The sequence below is a fragment of the Apodemus sylvaticus genome, chromosome 4, assembly GCF_947179515.1.
Source record: "Apodemus sylvaticus chromosome 4, mApoSyl1.1, whole genome shotgun sequence".
NCBI lineage: Eukaryota > Metazoa > Chordata > Mammalia > Rodentia > Muridae > Apodemus > Apodemus sylvaticus.
Genome location: NC_067475.1, coordinates 48410278 through 48427126, shown reverse-complemented (window position 1 = coordinate 48427126; position 16849 = coordinate 48410278).

Below are 16849 nucleotides of genomic sequence, written 5' to 3'. Positions count from 1 at the left end.
GATTATAGTTCATTCCCAATGAAAGGTACAAACTATTCCTTGTTCATCCACAAATATAAACAATAAGTGTAACTGGGTAGGATCTCAACCTGTGATCACCACTTCCTGAATCTCTTTATCTCTTTTCTTAATATCTTTCTGACAAAGAAGAAGGCTGATTAGTGCAGATGCCTCTGTTCTTTCAAGTCCATAAATCCTCTCATACAATTCATATTGCATTCTTATTTTTGCATATTAGAGAAATTCTGTAAAAAACAATTCCTACATTGATTTATATATTCTTGAACTCATGTTTTCAAAGTTCTTTCCCACAGCCTAAAAGACTGTTCTGAAGGTCACTGTGTTACTATTTTGCTGAGGAACAACAAGCATATTCTCACCTCCTGGAGTCATGCTATTTCTGATTACTATGGAGATATTAACTTTGGCAAAGAGAACGCTCCCAGAAGGAGGAACATAAAATAAAATATATGCATTGTTATACAAAAAAGTCTGATATCTACAGCCACTTTCAGCACTCAGGATGCCCCATGTCCTGCTGGCTCTGCTCTAGGGATGAGAAGAGTGTCACACTTTCTCTTCCAAGGTCATGCTGGACCTGGCACTGCTTCTCACTAATTGTTGATCTTCCCTCTCTGCTAATTTCTTGCCTTTTTCTGCTAATAAGGCAACAAAATGCTATCTGAATATCAGGATCTTTATTCTGGAGCATGATGACTTGCAAACATAGCCAATTTTTATCCAAAAATACAATTATATAATTATATTTGATAATTTTATTTCAAATGTTCTGTGTCATTTTCCTCCTTATCTAAACCATAGACTGTTAGAATGATGAAGAAAGTTTGTATCTTACCCAATTTCATTCTGATTTTCCTTTTCCAATAAACAAAATATTTAATATACTATTTGCATTTATTTTACTTTTTTATTGCACAACTAATTTTATCTTTAAAATTAAAACAACTGCAATGTTTGAGGTCATTATTATGCAAAACATAGTGGAATCTGATCGTCATGCTTATATTTGTAATTCTCAACACATGAGAAGCAGACACAAGAGGAGAGTCATGAGTTTGAGTGCAGCCTGTGTTAGTGTGACATGCAGGTTTTTTAATCAAAAACAAAAATAATACACAATGAAGAGGAAAAATAGGTTTCATCATTTGCAAAACAGAAACTTTAGAATGGCTTTATACAAAAAGAGATTAATTTTATACAAAAAGAGTCAGCAATCTTCAACATTTCTCCATCATACCAAGAAATCAAAATAAAGCAGCTAATTGACAGCTAAGAATCCATCATTTAAATATACCCATCAAAATCCCAACTCAATTCTTCACAGAGTTAGAAAGAGCAATCCTCAAATTCATCTGGAATAACAAAAAACCCAGGATAGCTAAAACTATTCTCAACAATAAAAGGAATTCTGGGGGTATCAGTATCCCTGACCTCAAGCAATACTACAGAGCAATAGTGGTAAAAACTGCATGGTATTGGTACAGTGACAGACAGGCAGATCAATGGAACAGGACTGAAGATCCAGAAATGAACCCACACACCTATAGCCACTTGATCCTCGACAAAGGAGCTGAAAACATCCAAGGGAAATAGATAGCCTTTTCAACAAATGGTGCTGGTTCAACTGGAGGTCAGCATTCAGAAGAATGTGAATTGATCCATCCTTGTCTCCTTGTACTAGCTCAAATCCAAATGGATCAAGAACCTCCACATAAACCAGACACTCTGAAGCTAATAGAAAAGAAACTGGGAAAGACCCTTGAGAACATCGGTACGGGGGAAAGTTTCTGAACAGATCACCAATAGCGTATGCTCTAAGATCAAGAATTGACAAATGGGACTTCATAAAATTACAAAGATTCTGTAAGGCAAAGGACACCATCAAAAGGACAAAACAGCAACCAACAAATTGGGAAAAGATCTTCACCAGCCCTACATCAGATAGAGGGCTAATATCCAATATATACAAAGAACTCAAGAAGTTAGACCCCATAAAACCAAATAACCCTATTAAAAAATGGAGTACAGAGTTAAACAAAGAATTTTCACCTGAAGAACTTCGGATGGCAGAGAAGTGTCTTAAAAAATGCTCAACTCCATTAGTCATTAAGGAAATGCAAATCAAAACAACCCTGAGATTTCACCTTACACCAGTCAGAATGGTTAAGATTAAAAATTCAGGAGACAGCAGGTGTTGGCGAGGATGCAGAGAAAGAGGAACACTCATCCACTGCTGGTGGGGTTGCAAATTGGTACAACCACTCTGGAAATCAGCCTGGCGGTTCCTTAGAAAACTGGGCAGGTCACTTCTGGAAGATCCTGCTATACCACTCCTGGGCATATACCCAAAGGATTCCCCAGCATGCAATAAGGATACATGTTTTACTATGTTCATAGCAGCCCTATTTATAGTAGCCAGAAGCTGGAAAGAACCCAGGTATCCCTCAACAGAGAATGGATGCAAAAAATGTGGTATATATGAATTCATGAAATTCTTTGGCAAATGGATGGAGCTAGAGAACATCATACTAAGTGAGGTAACCCAGTTTGAAAAGATCAATCATGGTATGCACTCACTAATAAGTGGATATTAACCTAGAAAACTGGAATACCCAAAACATAATCCACACATCAAATGAGGTACAAGAAGAATGGAGGAGTGGCCCCTTGTTCTGGAAAGACTCAGTGTATCAGTATAGGGCAAAACCAGAACAGAGAAGTGGGAAGGGGTGGGTGGGAGAACAGGGGGAAGGAAGGGGGCTTATGGGACTTTCGGGGAGTGGGGGGCCAGAAAAGGGGAAATCATTTGAAATGTAAATAAAAAATGTATCAAATAAAAAAAAAAAGAGAACTATGAGGTCACAACATATAGATTTTCAAACTGTACTTATTAGTAGAGATATACACTAATATGTATATATACACATACATACTAATATATAACATATATTATCTGCCATATATATTTAATAAGTTTATGCAAACACAATAGAAACTTTATTTATAGTCACATTACTCTTTTTATTTTAAGATACCTTTTTAAAAAAATGTAACATAGCGCCATAAAAATCATTCAGAGGAAAACCAAATTACCATTGTCTTCATTACTCCCCTCTTTCCCTTTCATCTATCCTTTGAAATAATATTTATAGACATAATAAAGAGCAAATGAACAACTAATGAACAGCTCTTTTGTGCCAGGCACTGTGCTGCTAAGTACTAGTTTATATTATCTCATTTTACTTTAGTGGGATTCTATCAACATCAAAACATCATTAACAGTAAAGATTAGAGTTACTGATGGCATTCCAAGTAATTGCAAATGAGCCTAAATTAAAACAATGTCTATAGTATAATTAGAATGAGAGGTTCTTTATATAAGAACCCAAATAATACAAGTTAGAATATGCAAGTTCTGAAGAACAGTTCTCCCAGAAAAGCAATTCTACAGTGACCATGAGAGATCAAAGCTATACACATTTCCCAATGTCAGAGAAGTAGTACAGGAGCCACTAGATATTTTGTCTCAGTGAATCAGTAGATCCACTGAGTGGATCAGTGAATCGGTGAATCAGTAGATTATCAGTTTTCAACTTTATTTTATTCCTCAATTTTTTCCCTGAAAATCCTTCTAAAACATTCTTGTACAAAATGCCTTTTCTTCTCTTATACTTTACTTCACTGTCAAGCATCCTCCTAAGTACCTATTTCATATCAAAGGCATATTTGTGACAGAGTCCCAGGTCGTCTTCCATGTGCAATATGTAGAGTAAAATGTTGTGGCTCTTCTTGTCTCCTAGTTTTTAAAATGAACATTTGATTTGACCATTGAGATAGTAAGAAGTATTATTTGTATGCCTTTTTTTGAAATGAAATTTTGTGTGGGCATTCCCTATATACACTACTGCCTTATTCCTTGAAGACCCAGTGCCAACTGCTATTGACCCAAAGATCCTGAGCCTACAACAAACTCAGATTACCAGTCTCACCTATGCATAACTGCTACCAATTAAATTTTAGTGTTACCAGAGCATAGAGCTCCAAAATAAAACCTACTGTTAAGTGTCATTAACACTTTAAGATTTTTTTTGTGATATTCAATGCTATAGGGAAAAACATACTAATATATAGAACCTTCCCATTTGTAAAATTAATTGGAATATGATTTAAATTCTATCTATATTAATATACTTATGGTGAACTAGCATATATATAAATCACTTATGATGTTGGAGACATAGCTCAGTAGGTACTTGGTAATTTTTTTTCCAAGGACGTGGGTTTAACTTCCATATGGTGGTTAATAAGTGGCTATAACTTCAGTTTCCAATCATCAATTTTTCTTCATTTTAATAGCATCGTATTCTATATTTTCTTATTCTGTGTTCCCTGCGATCTATGGCAGCAATGGTCCCATTGTTTGTTTTATGAATGAATAGAAACATTTGTGATTTTATGTGAATTTAAAAACCTGCTCTTAATTTAAGGCAAACTTATTTACACATAAGACAGTCTTTGGTTCTCCAATTGTCAATATATTTGATTGGAAAATCTAACTCATTTTGATAGACTTCAACATAGTTCCTATATGCAGATTAAAGTAAATTTTGTTCTTAAATTCTTGGAATTTATGCAATAATACTAAAAATTGGGGACATAAAGCAAAATATTAGATGTGAATCATCTATTATATACTGAAAAATTAATAGTTTTCATATGCTATAAAAGCACAATACTAAAATGATAGTTTTGTTTAGTTAAATCTAAACAACCCAATAAAACTGCAAGACATTCATCTTGAATAAAGCCAAGAGAACTATAAAAATATGGAGGCACATTGAACAAAATGAGAAAGCTTTACTTTCAGTAATAACATAGCATACCCAGTGATGTCCTTTGCTTCCAAGGCTAAGATTCTGTGCATTATTATTATTATTATTATTACCAACATCATTATTAAATTATTTTATTTATTTATATTCCAAAAGTTGCCCTCTTCTCAGTCATGAACCCTGTCCATGTTCATCACCCCATCCCCCCTTTCTCCAGCCTCTGAGAGGGTGTTTTCACTTTTCCACCCACACTTCACACCTACCAGCATCCCTTTACCCTGGGGCATCAAGTTTTCACAAAATTAAGTGTATTCCCTTCCACTGTGGCCTTTCTTGAGAATTCTTCTCATTGCATAACTTTTATCATGTCTTGGAAGTAGAATTTGTTGTCATTCAGATGCAAGGACAATCTACCCACAAAAAGTATATTTTATACTTCTCTACACCATGGAAAGTGGTTGCTTACTATAGCCCAACCATGACAGACTCTGGGTGCTAATAAAGGTACAAGTCACTTAATCTGGCACCTAGAAAATTGCTTGTGTACCAGAAACCTCATAAGGGTGATCAATAAGAAAAATCCTTTTTTTCTGTCACATACAGCCAGCCCTTTACTGAGAAACAACACAGGGAATTTTTCTATCTCAGTCCCTTGTGAAGTATAAATCTATAGATATGTGTCATAGTTGATATTATATTCTTTTTTCTTTTTAACAGCATTGGTTAGCCTTTATTTTATTTTATTTTATTTTATTTTATTTTATTTTATTTTTGAAAATTTTTATTAGAAACTTTCTTTATTTACATTTCAGATGTTATTCCCCTTTTCTGGCTGCCTCTCCACATACCTGCTATCCCATCTTCCCTCCCCAACTTCTATGAGGATGTCCCCCCCACACAAACTCCTGATTCCCTGTCCTAGCATTTCCAGATGCTGGGTCATCAAGTCTTCACAGGACCAAGGGATTCTTCTCCCATCGATGTCCCACAAGGCCATCCTATTGTATTCTTTTTAAAGGTAAGAGAGGTGAGTCTGTGAAAATCTTGGTAAAATGTGCAAACTCACCCATCTCTGTAGATAAGTTCACTATAAAAATTTAAAATGTAAGCTTTATATTTTTAGTTTTATTTAGCTTATTTAGTTTAAGATCTCTTCATATGAAAGCTTAATTGACATACTAGAAAGAATTGTTTTTTAATGTGTCATATTGCTTCTACTGCAATGAAGCTGAAAAATAAACAATTTCCCCTTAGTTAATAAATATAGTAAAAAATAATATTGGGGATTGGTTCTAATGCTTTGATTTAATCAGGAATATGGATGCCCAAATACTGAAGGTCATTGTCCCCAAATGGTTTTTGATCAATTAATAAAGATGCCAGCAGTCAATGGTTGGACAAAAGGAGACAGGACAGGACACTTAGAATTGTGTGGGCTAGGTCACAGGAGAAAGGAGGAGAGATGAAGAATCACCAGGTCTCAGAGGGAGATGGGTCAGATTTAGAGTTGCAGAAGGTAAATTATACAAAATGTATTTGAGAAGGACAGCAGAGTCTAGGGGGCCACCTAGAGGGAACAGGGCATCTAAGATAGATCAGAGATTTAGAGACTCTTGAGTCAGGAGTACTGGAGAAAAATCTATGATCGCCCGGCAGAGGATCAGAACTGCCCAAACTTTTAGCTCGTCAAGGCATTTCAAAATAAGGTAATGTGTGAGTGTCTTTCATTCGTGGACCCAAAGAATTCCTGGGTGGGTGGCAAGAAGCATGTTACCTGCCAGGAACAAAAAGCAGTATAGCCAAAATTACCGCTACAGTTTAAATAATTAAATAAATATAAAACAATTTTCCCATGAGTGATTATATGAAAGATAATGTTTATGGTTTTACATTTTTATACTATTTAAGAAAATGGAATTATACGCTTAAGCATTGTGATTTCAATAAAGTTCAACTTCAAGACTTTCATTGCCTTTATATCCTATTTATCATCATTTTATTTCCTGAGAGACAAAAATAATAATGAAAACATACTAAGAGATCCTTAAATTTAATACATTTCATAGTTTTAAATAATTGAATTTAAGCTTGAACGATACATGATTGAATATTTTATGTTTGATTTTTTTCAGTGTTTTACTATTAAATCTCTCTAAATAGTTTTTCTTTGAGATTTTTAAGTGCTGCCAAATATATGAGAAAAATCTTTGCCAAAATTTCTTTTTCTGAGATCTAAGATATGATAAATCCTAGGTACATACAAATTTCATGCTGGCCTAAATATAAACAATACTTAGGTATTGAAAATTAAAATAACTTCTTTCTTTCATATATCTGTTTTATATATAGGTTAATCCAGGTTTGACATAAATATTTTTATGTATTTCATACCATATATTTATTGCAGTCAATAATTTTTAAAATTTAGATGAATTTTCATTCACAAATATAATAATATTTGTCTTCCTTCTTGAAGGGCATATTACTCGGTCAATGATAAATTACTGTTGGTTGCATGTCAACATGTAAAATGTAAAGTGTGGTAGCAGAAAACCATGGTCAAATGTCTTGTTACTTGCCAAACTTTAAGTAAAGCAAATTTAGTTCATACCATTAAACATTATTTTATTATGTGATTTTCAAAACTAATGATAAATCTTATTTCCCCTCACACCCTCAAAATTAAACTTTTGATTGCTGTCAACATCCTCACAGTCACCCTGGCTTATAGCATTTCGGTGCAATGTATCATTTATACTACAGGATTTTATAACCACATAAAAGGCACTTGGAACTTTGGCTACTCTGAAAGCTGCACCACTTTTTAGAGGTTAAATCACTTTGAAGTACCAACATTTACAGAAAAATGTAGCATCCAATACTCAGATTCTGGTGAAGTATTCTATTATCAATATGATTGTAACAGCAGACTAAGATCTATACAATTTTATGAGATTCCTTAACTGAACCTTAAAAATTTAGAGTTGACAGGAACTGTAGATTAAATTTTAAAAAGAGTGGTTTGCCAAGACAACTATTTCAATCATACTGCAAGGTTACGATATGTATCACGAGTGTGTTGAACTTCTCTTTTCTCGTGTTTGTTTCTGAACCCCTCGAGTGCATGCTCTGAGAGAAGGAAGGAAGTTAGATAGTGAGTATTTCCAGAAGCCAGTAGTCTGAGGGCTGAGGGGAGAGTGAGTGTCAATGGAGAACAAGGCCTTCTCTTATCTCTGGAGGAGGAGTACCAGGGCCTGGGTTCCATCCAGCTCCATGTTCTCATGTCCTTATCATGGGTGCTTCCAGTTAGACTTGTGGCTGGGTACGGGGACTGTGGTTGGGCCTTCAGGGGAGGTATGGCTCCTCCAGATGGGCAGAGCTGATCCTCCCTGTAGACTTTCTTCCCTTCTCATGGACTTCCCATATGTTCAATATAGCCCTAAACATGGTCTTATTCATTAATAATGATGTGCAGTCAGAGGATTTTGATTGTTGACATATCCTTACTCTTGGTGTCAAAATAGTTTTATTTTCATTATTGAAGTTTTAATTATGTCTATGTTTATTATCCCAAATTATTACTCACTTGTATAACAAATTATTATAGTGACTAATATGTATCTTCACTAATATGTGAAGTACCACTTCATTGCAAAAATATCCATAAAAGTTGTCTGAGTCCATGCTTTTTATAAGTTATCAAACTTTTAGTGGAGCTACTTCTAATTACACAGCCTCTAGCACTTACATAAAATTTTTTGCGAAAAATAAACTCTAATTATCTTATAGTCTTTGCCCACAGCCTCAATTATCTAGGATGAACCAAAAACATTAGAAGAAGTTGTAAAAATATTTTCCTGCAGCCTTTGTAACTGACAGTCCATTCTCTCCATGCTTTCCACTCATCACAGAATGCTTAACTGGTTAAGATTACTTTGTTTTCTTAGTATATATGACAATAAAATAAGCATATAAAAGTATAAGAAGTAAGTTGGCAATTACAGTTTAGAAGTACATTGGTGTTTTGAAAGTAATCATACCAAGGACTATAACTTATTCTTAAGACAGCAGGTCTATTTTGAGCATGTTCCCAAAGGAAACAGATGGAGATGTGAAGGTGTGATCTAGGAGGAAATTTCTGAATACAGAAAAGTGTTGAGTTATGTTGAGACAGGTTGGATGAGCTAAACAATGATAATTGAATAAGATTCAAAGCAGACCTGTAGAAAGCTCTCAAGTTGAGGATGTTGTCCCAAATTCCCAAGAATCAATAAATCTTTGCATCCCTATCAGTCATTGTTTCTGAAAAAAACATATTTACAAATGATTTGCATATCCATAATAGGCATAATCTTTGCATAATCCATATTTTCTCTAGTATATGGGGATTGACGTCCCTTTGAGGAAGAATTTGGGAGAGCATTATAGCCATTGCTAATGTAGCAGGAGGACCAAATGTGCTACTTCTGTGACTTGAATGTCTTTATAAATAATTAATTTAATTATTTATTGCATATGTATGGGGAGGATGTATATACATGTTAGTCTGCCACCTCACAAGTGTGATTTTTCTGAAGACAACTAAGAGGGCAGTTGATCTGCTTCTTCCATTATTAGGTTCCAGTATCAAATTCAGGTCATCAGGCTTACAAAAGCATCTTTTATTTAAGTAGCTTTGTGGATTTTTTTTTAATGGAGGAACGGGACCCAGGATGGAGGATGAGAGGCAATCAGCATCAGGGTGCAGTGTTATAGGTATCTGTGGCATCTCACTTTCCATCCTACCTTTTCTTAATACGGTTCACATCCATAGCTCCCCAGAGTTTTGGGGGTTGTTTTTGTTTTTTGTTTTATTTTGTTTTGATTGGCTTTACACTGTTTCAGCTCATATCTTGGATGGCCATTCTAAATACAACTATTTTACCATACAAACGAGTGGCATTTGGGTAATTTAAAGGCTTTCATCCTTAGGAATGGCTTAATGCCATTATTGTACAAAGGATTATGGGTAGGTTTCTTCATTATGCTTATTAGGAACAACATTCTACCCAGCCATAGAGTGTAAAGTTCAAACTGTCATACTGAGAGTAGAAATCACACAAACTGTGGACATCATGAATTTTGCAGCCCCAATCTAAAGAGCAATGAGAAACTCAATTAAAATTCTATTAAAATGAAGCGGCTGCTGATATTCCACTGTAGCAACACAAAGGAGCTAAGAGAAAGAATAATTGTTATACAAGTACCTGGTAACATAGTAGTGCCTTTGGAGTTGGTTCACGGCTTAATCAGTAAATACAGATATGTTTTTGAAATGAAGGCTGAGAAATGACTCTATTGCAGTAGGCTAAAGGAGATTTGGTTGAGGATTTAGAACAAGGTTAATGAAATTTTCAGAAATTATCTATGTGATCACAGAAGAATATGAGGCCTCATTATTGATAGGCACATATTTTTGCTGGCCCAGTGAAGCCCACTTCAACAGCTATGGCATAGTGTTTGCAAGGGTTGTGTCTTTCCCTAAAGATGGCACTTTATCTGTCTTGTGCCTCATTTTGTTCTCATACATTTTTTCTACAAAATCCCTTTGCTTGAGCTATCCTAGGACAGCTAAAAGTGTTTTCTCTAGGTTTCTATCTGACAGATTATTAGCATACTATTTTATGTTCGACCACGGCAATTTAATTTTAGTTGCCATTCCAGGAGCAGAGATATTTTCCCAATAATGAATGTCAATACGTTCCATTAGCAGTTTCATCTCCAAATGAAAATATTAATTCCAGAAATTTTACCTTACTCGACTTATACTTTTTATTTATGTGGTGATAATCAGACAATAGTCAAATGTGTTCAGAAAGAAGTCAAAGGTCCCCCGTTCTCTACATCACTAAGGTATTAAATAACAGCAGGCTGAATAGAGTAAAAAAATGAACAAAGGTAAAGGCAAAGGTTTTACACCACAGGAAATTTATGGAAAAAATATAACTCCATCATTATTCAAATGAGAATATGCAATAGAATATCAGATGTTATTCATCAAAACTAATCTAAAATCTTCCTAGGAATCACCACCCTCACAGAACAATTTAAACTACCAATTCCATACAATCCATGCTAAACATTCAGATACTTCATTTTAGAGCTGTTATGGATTACAGCGACCCTGATGGTTTTCTCTGTAAGATATAAAATATCTGGTTATCTATAGGGTAATTAAACTTGGTTATTGTTCTACTGCATAGACTTATTAAGTCGTAGATAAGAAACAAAATGATAAAAATCCAATAAAATAATTGTTAATATTCATAAATTATGATATGATAGTTGTATCATACCTGTCCAGATGAATGTGTGGTCAGAATTTTTAAGTCTTACTAAATTATAATCTATTTATTGCAATCCATTTACTGCATTCAGAGAGATGCAATCAAAGACAAAATTATTTTTTACCTTTGCCCACACGAATATGTATGGATTTGCTAAATTAGATTTACTAAATAGATTTTTTATGAACTCAGTATTGATATAACAAAGAGCATCAAGTGGAATATGACTTCTCAGTCTTAGCTATAAAGAGTGCCATAGAGGACTTGAAATCCAAATTAATTCTGAACCTTTCTTATATGATCAGTAATTATAAATTGAGTGTGTAGTAAGTATGTATATATCAAAGCATTCACTTTAATATTTTAATTTTTATTGACATATAGCATATGCTAATCATATGGAAATTTAAAAATCTATTTTAGGAAAGTACACAGGAAACAAGGAAATTAAAGTTATATCAGCAAATTTGCAGAAATTATTAAATATATTCTACCTTAAAATAGCATTCTAAGTCATCATAACATTCAATATATACTCTTGTGTATTTAATATGAAGTATATTTAATAAGCATTTTAGTTAGTAAATAAAATATCTGTTACTTCCAGAGTATTCAATTTACCCAATCTTGACAAAGTTTATTCAAAATAAAATTATTCCAGAGATTTTAATATACCATAGTTCTCAATTTATAATTTTTTATAACTTATAATATGATCATTAAAATTAAATGAAATAAGTTTTCTGTAATTCTAATTTTAGTATATGTGCTGCTGAAGTGAACACAAGTTTTCTGTAATTCTAGATTCATATTGGTACATGTAATATAATAATATAGATTTTTAATCACTAAGATAAAAGCTATAAACATAAGGCTTCTCAAATCTTATTTGTCAATTAATTTTGTAAGCACTTAGTGATATGACTATTTCCCCACAGGACATGCTTTGAGATTCACTTCTTTCTTATATAAATAAATCTATGCTGACCCCCTTGGGATATAAAAATGTACACTATGAGAGACTTAGTTGTAGACTGGAAGATCATTAAAATGGAGATTGAGAGGTAGCTAATGAGAAAAGACATATCTGGGCCTCATACATAAGGGCAGTTATATAACTAAAACAGAATATTCTTTCCAAGGACTTGGTCACCATGTGTTTTTACTTAATGTAAACCATGCTTACAATTTTTAATATTTTATTATGAGAATCAACTTAAATGATGCTGCCTAGATCCTTCAGAGGACAAAATAATATGTAGAGCAACTTAATTCAGCAACATGGCTGCTCTGGCTGGAATACAGACACACCTTTAATCCCAGGAGATAGAGGCAAGCAGATCTGTAAATTCTAAGGAAGTCTAGTACAAAGTATGTTTCAGTTACTTAAAAGCTTAGCTTCATGTGTTCGTACATGCCTTTCAACCCAGCACTTGGGAGTCAGTTCTGTTTAGTCAGTTGAGTTTAGAACAGTAGAGCCAGCCAGTCAGTTGGGAGTCAGTGCAGTGAGTTCAGTCCAGTGGAGCTGAAATTTTAGTGAGTTCAAGAAGTTTAGTAAATGTCAGTAGAGACAGTTGAAATCAGAAGATAAGAAGCATGAAGATTAGAACAAATTGCCATAACTTGTTTGACGTCAAGCAGAAGAATTCAGTGAGAAGCCAGATTGAATTGGGGAGAATTTTGAGTCAGAACAGCTGAGTTGAAAGAGCCAGTCAGAGTGCAGAAAGAACTAGAAAGGTAAGCCTATTCAACAGTAAGTCTCTGAGATGGCAACTCACCAGGAGAATAAAAGTTAATTTTACAATAATAGATACACATTTTCAACAGCACATATGCTGGCCCTCCTATGATTTGTTTTGCAGTTATCTTTAACTAATCTGTCATTTCCACTTGTTCACATGGAACCCTCAACTTGCTATTTTAAAACCCTTATTCTCCATTGTGTATATACACAATGGAGTACTATTCAGCCATTAGAAACAGTGAATTCATGAAATTCTTAGACAAATGGATGGAGCTGGAGAACATCATACTAAGTGAGGTAACCCAGTCTCAAAAGATCAATCATGGTATGCACTCACTGATAAGTAGATATTAGCCTAGAAACTTTGAATACCCAGGACATAATCCACAAATTAAATGATGTCCAAAAAGAATGGAGGAGTGGCCCCTGGTTCTGGAAAGACTCAGTGCAAGAGTATAGGGGAATTCCAGACCAGGGAAGTGGGAAGGGGTGGATGGAAGAATAGGGGGACGGAAGAGGGGTTATGGGACTTGCGGGGAGTGGGGACCCAGAAAAGGGGAAATCATTTGCAATGTAAATAAAAATATATCAATAAAAAAATGCTAAAAAAAAAACAACCCTTATTCTATTGTGCCTGGTCATATCCCCCAACATGTCATTTTATCTTAAAGACTACATGTTAAATCCTGGTCAAATCTGAGGAATATAAATTCCTCTTTTGCATAATTGTTTGACTTAAAGTTCAATTAACTGAATATATGAGGTGATTAAATATTTGTGCATTCTTTTTATTCATTCATTTGTCATTTGATGGTTATGTATACTTATTCATAAGTTAGATATTGGGAATCTGTGATCAACAAGGGCCCATCTCTCCTATGTGTGGCCTTTTATGTGACAGATTTTTAATATGAGAGTTCTATATGCAGCTTTTAGATGATCCTCTATATACAGTGCCTGAACATATATTCATTTGCATTAGTAGCATATGAGACACTGTATTTACTTATATACTGGACAACATTTATTATATTTTATATTCTTCTTGATATCCATCTGATTGGAGTGAGAAGGATTAGTTTGCAGTTTTGACATTTATGTTCCCCATAGCTAAAAGTGCATGGATGTTAGTTGCCTACTGAATTTTAAAAATCTTCAGCACACATAATCTTGGGAGAGGTAATTTTCCTACATTATTACAGTCTTTTTATTTTTTTTCAAAAGGCATGATGCTCAACCTTAAGTGTCAGTTTGGAAAAAAAAGGGATTATGGTATATTTGGTTAAACAGGGTTTCTGTGCACATTTGTGGATATGAGGGCTGAAGAGATTGCCATCAGCAACATAAAACTTAATAAAGAAGACTTCCTCTCCCAAGTATTGGTGGGTAGTAGACATTCCTTGAAGGAACGTTCCGTTTAACAGAACAGAAACATAATATTCGATGAATTTACATTCCATCCTAAGTGCCTCTTCCTGCCTTCATACTTTATTCTTCTGATCATCTGGATAGGGCTCCAATGCTTACACTAGCAGCTTTCTACCCAGCCACTGTTTCTAAACTTTTGACTTTATTCTGGAAGTTGTATTATCTGTTTCTCTGGTTCTGCAATCTTGTAGTTTTAGACAATATATGCAGTCAGATTTTCATGTTCTCTAGCTTTCTGATGGCATGGAATATAATGAGCCTTCTATCTTATCACAAGAAGATAGAAAGACTTCCCATGTTCATGGACCACCAGAATTCATATTATTTAAATAGGTGTGTTAGTGAAAACAATCAATAGATTACACAAAATCCCCTTTCATAACTAGAAATACAAAATACAAATGTTAAAATTTATGTAGAAGCACAATAGATCCACAATGACCAACACATTTTTACAAAAAAAGAAAACAAAAAAATAATGCTGCTTATTCAATGTTCAATTGTAAAGAATACCATAGAACCACAAATTTTACTAATAAAACCAGAATGGTGTCAGCACACACACACACACACACACACACACACACACACACACACACACACACACGGAGAGAGACACAGAGACACAGAGACAAAGAAACAGACACAGAGAGAGGAAGAGACAGACCAATACACATATGTGCACTGAGACAAATTGAATACAATAGGGAACCTAAAACCAAATCTGACTTATTAGTGATGGAGTCAAAAAACTAAATCAAAACACTGGAGAAATTATAGCATTTTGAACAAATGCAATTTTGTATTTAATAATTTGGTCATAGTTTAAAGAAACTATATTGAAGTTAAAACTAAGTATGCTTTATACTAATAATATTAAGTAAACAAGTATAATGAGTGACTTCTCCACAGTCCATAACTTATCTACCACATATTTATGTAGCTTGCCACATAATATAATATATCCATAGTATATCTACATTTGTAGGCAAATATTAGAGTGTCGATATCAATGGACATATTAAGGTGGAAGGGATAAAATATCATGGGATCCTATCCCTAGACAAAGAACTAGAGGCAACCAATGACTGCTCAGAGATGGAAAATTAGCCTCTCTTTGGATGAGTTCCTCTTTGGTTTTCCAATTCAGAGGTGTCATCACTGAAACCATATTCATACAAACAACAAAATATAATCAGCAGATTCTATCTATGCATTCGTACATATACATACATGATGTTATCAATTTTAGGGGAATAGGAATTGGAGGAAGGGTGCCTGGGAAGGACTGGGAAGATATAATTCTGTTTCAATTAAAAACATTTATAAAAGTTTTCAAAAATAGCAACTATATAAATTATATACACATAAATAATTAGCAAAATAGTTTATCTCTATTGTAGATTAAAAAGAGCAAAATAATTAGGCTTCTTAATCTAATGAATATCATGAATAATATTGTAGTATCCCAAAAATGATCTCTCCCATGATAGAGATGGTAGTTCTCTTTATCTGAATAACTTTGTGTTCCTAGGATTCTGAGCTATTTTTCTAAGCTTCATGTAAATTAAATTTATATTAAAAATTAATTCTCACAAATCTCAATGTTTTGTATATATAAAGAAAATCTATGAATAAAATTATTGTTCAGAATCTTTACAATCAATACCCATTGTAAATGGGTAAATGTTAATTTATTTGGAAGCATGTCCTTGGTGATAATAGGTTTTTCTATCAGCAAAACAAATGAAGGTAAGTTATCAGTATTTTAAACATAGAGGAAGCATACCATTCATTTACATGTAATCTTGGAGTGGTTAATTTATGCTGATGTCTAACAGGAATCTAAGCAACAAAGTTGCTCTTTAGTATTTATAGAGTTCAGAGGATAGTGGAAGAAAAAATGATGGTTGCATAAATACAATCCATAAGAACTAACATGATAAGATGATGTAAAAGCAAGGAAAGTCCCAGGAAGTGTTTGAAAATAACAGGACTCTCTCTTGATGCTGAAATAGGAGGCTGACTCTTCTCTGAAGGGGAACAGAGGAGCAGTAGTTCTGGGGGAGAGGAAAGGTTCAGGGAAAACTAGTTGGAGTTAAATGAGGGGTTATAGTTGGGATATATTATGTGAGAAAACAGTAACTATGAAGAAAGAGGAAAAGTAAATTGTTGGTTTAATGGCATAGTGGCACTTCCTAATGATTTCACTAAACTTAAATGTTCTGTGGCAAGACTGCCACATTGACTGCAGATCTTTCTATAAGAAGTTTGGGAGGATCAAAAATTTTGAAGGTGGGTCGGTCCTCCTAATTGTTCATGAGTAAAAGAAATGCAGGGACAAAAATGTAGCAGAGGCTGTAGGAAAGGTCATCTAGTGACCTGCCCAATATGAAATCTATCCCATTGGGTGGGCACCAAACCCTGACACTGTTATTAATGCTATGTTTTGCTTCCAGAGAGGAGTCTAGCATGACTGTCCTATGAGAGGCTCTACC